Source organism: Tachypleus tridentatus, chromosome 2, assembly GCF_004210375.1.
Source record: "Tachypleus tridentatus isolate NWPU-2018 chromosome 2, ASM421037v1, whole genome shotgun sequence".
Lineage (NCBI taxonomy): Eukaryota > Metazoa > Arthropoda > Merostomata > Xiphosura > Limulidae > Tachypleus > Tachypleus tridentatus.
Window position 1 is genome coordinate 24104327 of NC_134826.1, and position 6068 is coordinate 24110394.

A 6068-nucleotide genomic window follows, 5' to 3' on the forward strand; every position below is an offset into this window, starting at 1 on the left:
AGAATTCATGTGTCGACCCAAACAGTTCGCAATCGTCTGCACGAAGGACGTCTTAGGGCCAGATGGCCCGCAAAAAAGCGTTATTCTGACAGCGCGGCACCTTGCAGCCAGATTGGACTTAGCTCCTCAGCACTTGGACTGAGAACTTCGTCAATGGAGCACCGTGCTGTGGACAGACGAGAGCAGGTTCACTATGACTCGTGATGATGGACGTGTGAGAGTGTGGAGACACCGAGAAGAGCGATTTTCTGTCTGTAGCATTGTGAAAGTCGATGCTTATGGAGGAGGTTCTGTGATGGTCTGGGAAGGCATATGCTTGGGTGGCCGCACGGACTTACTCAATCTCGACAGGGGTGCTCTGAACGCACAACGATATAGAGACCAAATTCTGGAACCCATTGTGAAGTCTTTTTGCCGGTGCTGTCGGCGATTGGTTCATTCTCATGCAGGTTAACGCGCGAGCCCACGTCGCCAGACTGTGTATGGACTTCCTCGACGAGAAGGAATAGAGACTTTTGAGTGGCTCGCCAGATCTCCAGATTTAAATTCGAATGAACATTGTTGGGATATGTTGTCAAGGTGTGTTGGTGAACGGTAGCACCCTCCTCAGAATGTACAGGAACCCCGACAAGCCCTGGTAGACGAATTGGCTACCATACACCAAGATAACATCGATAGACTGATTCCAAGTGTGCCAAATCGGTGTCAGGAGTGTGTCACAGCCCGTGGAGGTCACTCTATATATTAAATTTTTCAAACATTTCTTGAATAAACGCATGTGAACTGTTTAAAGTATTGTTTTATATGGGATATCAGTTTTGGTAATATTGGTCATTTTTAAAAATTTTATTTCTCCATGGTTTACCCTTCATCACACATCAAAAAATGGATACAGATGGAACTGAAATGAGGCAAGTTACCTGAAAAGTAAAAAATATTATCACATTTAGAACATAAAGATAAATTTATATAAGAAAACGTACTTGTTCCTTTAATATATATATAAACTGCTCAAAAGCCACCCGCTAGTACAACGGTAAGTCTCCGGATTTACAACTCTAAAATCAGGGTTCGATTCCCCTAGGTGGGTTCATCAGATAGCCCTCGAGTAGCTTTGCGCGAAATTCAAAAAACAACTAAAAAACAAACTTTATAATTTAAGCATATAACTACACAATAAGCTATCTGTGCTCTGTACATCAAGGATATCAAAACCCGGTTTCTATTGCTGTAAGTCCGCAGACATACCACTGTGGCGGCGAAAAGAAACAATATAAGAAAAATATATGTGTCTGTAGAAATATTACAGTTGCATTTTTATGAACATTTTTCAGTTGTAACCAAACACTGATAAATAAAGATCAACGTTTTGTTGGGATAAAGCTTTTCTGCATGAATTTGTATTTTCTTAACAATGTGATAAGCTTTCTACAAAAACTACTAGCAAGAAAAAAAAAGGCATGATATATATGCGCATATTTCCAGTAATATTGAATTAAAGAATATTTCATGAAGTATTCTGATATATTCTATTGGTGTTATAGCTTAAATCGTGATAATGTTCTATCTGCGCTGAGTATATCGTAAGAATTGAACCTCGCACTCTACGGGTTACAAGCCCATAAGTTCACCAATGAGCCACCAAGGAAATTACAAATTGTATATTAGGTATTTCTTTAACATATTCAAATTTAAATTATCATTAATAGAACCTTTCCCTCGTGACCTTGCTAATAAAAGGAAAACGGTATAATTATCATTTATTAATTAGTTACAAATGGAAACGCCTGATTCGAAAGATAAGAAAAAATTTTCAACACGAAAAATACATAAATATTTATATAAATATGTGGTTACTTTATTGAAGCTTACTCGTCTTTCTATCATATAAAAAAAAAGCAACAAAAATACAACACTTATTATTGTTGACAAGTTTCAAATATTTATCTTTTACGAACACACGTAGGTTGCAGCACTGTGCTGAACTTATCTGTACAACAGCAGTGTCATCTAGTTTTGAAACAACTTTTTCCATTTCGGATATCAATACAGCGCTAAGTCTACAGATTTACAACGCTAAAAGCAGGGGTTCGATTCCCCTCTGTGGACTCGGCAGATAACTTGATGTGGCTTTGCTATAAAAAAACACACACACTCGGATATCGCAGGTTTCGACACGTTACGAAACATTCCATGGTCAATTATCCCTGAGGAACTTTAAATCCTGATTGGTTACCGTACAAGATTTACTATAATAGTAGTCCAATGACAAAAATTTCGGAGCTCGATTTCCCTCGACGGATAGAGCGTAAGGCCCTTCCACAGCACAGAGGTATTCTGCAGACTCACACGTTAGAGACCGGGTTTAAATACCCGTGGTGGGCAGAGCACAGATAGCTCATTTTGTAGCTTTGTGCCTATCATGAAACTTTGCACTAAAACAAGCAAGCTAATACAGTAATAACGGTTTGTCTTTTCGGAATTGTTGTGCGAAGCCACACAACTGGCTAACTGCGCATAACTGTCCTTAATTTTGAACAGATAAGTAGCTGACAACAGCATTCACTGGCGGCTCTTGAGGCTATTCTTCTTTGACAGAGCAGGGAGGTTTGACTACCTCTCTTTTTAAAGTGCGCCCTCAAACTTAAAGAGAAAAGTGACTGTTTAACGGCAACAGGACGCGAGCTCTAAATCATGAGATTCACAGTCCAGGTAACCCCAACCACGCGGTTATACCAGATACAAATGGTTTAAGATTGCTCTTGTATCTTAAACAATTGGCCAGGTGGTTAGGGCGCTCGACTCGCAATCCGAGGGTCACGGGTTTAAATCCCCGTCCCATCAAAATCAGAATAGAAAATCGAAATCGATATCATACGTTGTGAAAATTTTCACAAGTTTATTTATGTTTTGTAGACCTGGAAAGATCAGGCTCTAACTGATCACTTCTTTCTGCATTGTGGTAATTTGTATTTTTCCAATTGGTTTGATGTGTTGACTGTTATATTTTCATTGTTGCTTCCTTATTTCTTATTTATCTCCTTCTCAGGGCCATGTCGATGTATCCTATCTAATTTCTGTTGAGTTTATTGTGCAGACTTATTTTCTTTCTTGTATTGTTGTATGTTATGATTTATGTTTTGCAGAGTTCATGAGCTGTTGTATTATGGTATTCTGTCTCTTCCTTTCCTTTTTTTCAAATTTATCTTTCTTGGTCTCACGATTTATGATGTACGTTACAATGTTTGGGGAGCATTTCAAATCTGCAGCAAATTCTTGGAGAGTCCAACCAGCATCACGTAAAACTTTTATGTGAATTCTGTGCTTTACTGATAATTCTTTACGCATTTCGGGTTGTAGAATGACAACAAAACTTAATATATAGAGTTAAACATTTTTTTAACTAAAGTTTAATTGTGGATTGATATTGAGTTGATTTCTTATTGTATATACTGTACCATGTGCTAGCTTCTTTCTGTATAGTTAAGACACTGCATAGTGTACTATGACAGTTGGCCTAGCATGGAGAGGTCAATTAAGGTGTTCAACTCGTAATCTGAGGGCCGTGGGTTCGAATCCCCGTCGCACCAAACATGCTTGCCCTTTCAGCCGTGTGGGCGTTATAATGTACAGTCAATCCCACTATTCATTGGTAAAAGAGTAGCCCAAGAGTTGGCGGTGGGTGGTGACGACTAGCTGCCTTCCTTGTACTCTTACACTACTAAATCAGGGACGGCTAGCACAGATAACCCTCGAATAGTTTTGTGCGAAATTCAAAAACAAACAAGCAAACAAGTTAAACATGCCAAGTCAAACGTTGACAAGAACTGCCACAGTTTTCAAATGCACACTGGTCTTACCAGGTACGTTCTAAGGATATTGATAAAATACTTCTGAGCTATAATTGTACGATTCTTTTCAGAAATGAAATCTTCAACAACTACTGGTCTTTTAATAAAGCTGCGCAAATTACCTACAATGTACTAACTACTTGTTTCTGTTCCATTTTCTTCTTAGCGCTTCCATAAACTGTCCCACAAAGATAACCTTGATCAAAAAAAGCCAGTAATTAAAAAGAAAGTAATATGCAGTACGTTAAAGAATATGACAACAAATGAAAAGATAAACGAAACAAGTGAAAAAGCAATGGATTTGTACACTGGCACCCAGGAAACAGCACTACATAGGAAACAGCACCACACAGGAGAAAACAAAAAAGAAAGGTCGATTTCGTGGTTGAACTGCAGGTGGTGTACCGTGTGTAGGTAAGGATGTCAGCAAATCAAATAATACATAGATGAAATTATTCTATTCTTGTTTAAACTGGACGCTTTCTTAACTTGACCATGGTTCTCTGGTATTAAAGCAGAGCTAATAATGGGAACTCAGACTTGCAGTCTGCTCTCACGTAACTCTCTGTAAAGAACATAACCACACTTGCTAAATACTGGAAAACAGAAATAAAGCCCAAAGATGTATCGTTACTTAAAATAATCTATACTGTAAACAAAATAATGTGAAAATCTTACCACTGATGATATGTACCAGCTTTTAGACTCTATCAATGGTTGCAACGTTAAAAGAATAAAGTGGCACAAGTTGTATTAACTGTCCTAGTAAGTAACTGTAGATGTGAAGGTAATTCAGTATTTTAAAATGTCTATTATTTTGAATGAGAACCAAAATACATTATATGACCTTTTATTGTATTTAAATCTATACCTGAGGATGATACCATTGTCGATAACTATAAGTAAGATATCCAGTTATGTGTTTGTAAATTTACAGCTTCTATGTGACTGTTTAAATTCACTTAACATACTGTATAGCTTATTTTATTACAATTTACAGCTTTTACATTACGTACGATATACTGTGTAACTTGTTTCACCTTATTAGTGTGGTTTAGTACATTATATCATCGTATTTTGTCTTATGTAAAATACTTGTTCTTTCTACTGTGGAAGTGGAAGGCTATGATCATGGTCCTCTTATCTTTTAAGTACCTGGTGACGCCTTTGGCATATAGTTAAATTATCTTCAAAAATGTTTTACATGTACAATATTTTTTAGAGAAGGTATTATAAGTAAAACTGTTATCAACTCAGCTCTTTCTCTTCTTCTTTTTGTTTCTTTGATAAAACATGTCGTAATAAGCTCCATTTTTGTATTTAACTTTTCTTGGCATTGTAGCTCTAGTTGATTCATTCTTTACCACACTCGTTCCAACTTTGTTCTGCATATTACTGAAAGAAGTCCCTATATACTCACTCCCTTTATTACATGGCTGTACAGCTTTTTATGTGGTATTCTGAATAAAACATGCACTATAGAAACAGGGTCCTTATACGTTTATTTTGTTCATAACAAGCTGTACAGCCTAAAGCTGTCATATTCCGACCACGTGAAAGAATGAGGACATGCATTACATAAATTAGGGCCTTCATACTCCACTCCCTCATTACATAGTTGTATCTCTTATATGCTGTCATATTCGAACTATATGAAAGAACATGGACGTATGCATTACAAACACTATGTTCTCTGTGATAATGTGATATGTTCCCCCCAAAATGAAATGAAACACGTTTTTTATATAATGAAACATAAATGATGGCACTAAATTTTAAGTAAACACTTTAAAATGAACTTAACTAAAACGTGAACAGCAGTATTAAAAAGGAAAAGTCTTTAACCAGATAAGTTGAAAAACTCTTTAGCTTTCTGTAGTAAACATATATTACGAGTTTTGTTTTCATTTGGTATTCTCCTCGTCAATATTTGGATTCTACGAGCCAAATAATGATCCCAATATGATTCAGACAATATCTTTCATTTTTTACATTGTCGTGTTTGTTTTATATTAACATTGTACACTTGTTATTGTTGCCAGTGCTAAAGATTCCATACATTTTTAAACTACTAGACTCGTTTCACGTGTCATTCCAAAATGAAGGACACGACACATCCTTTAAATATTTAAGCTTTGACAAAACTGAAAACTCACTTATAGTTATCTTCATTTACAATTTCATAAAATACTGGTAGAAATAAAATGATTCTGGCAA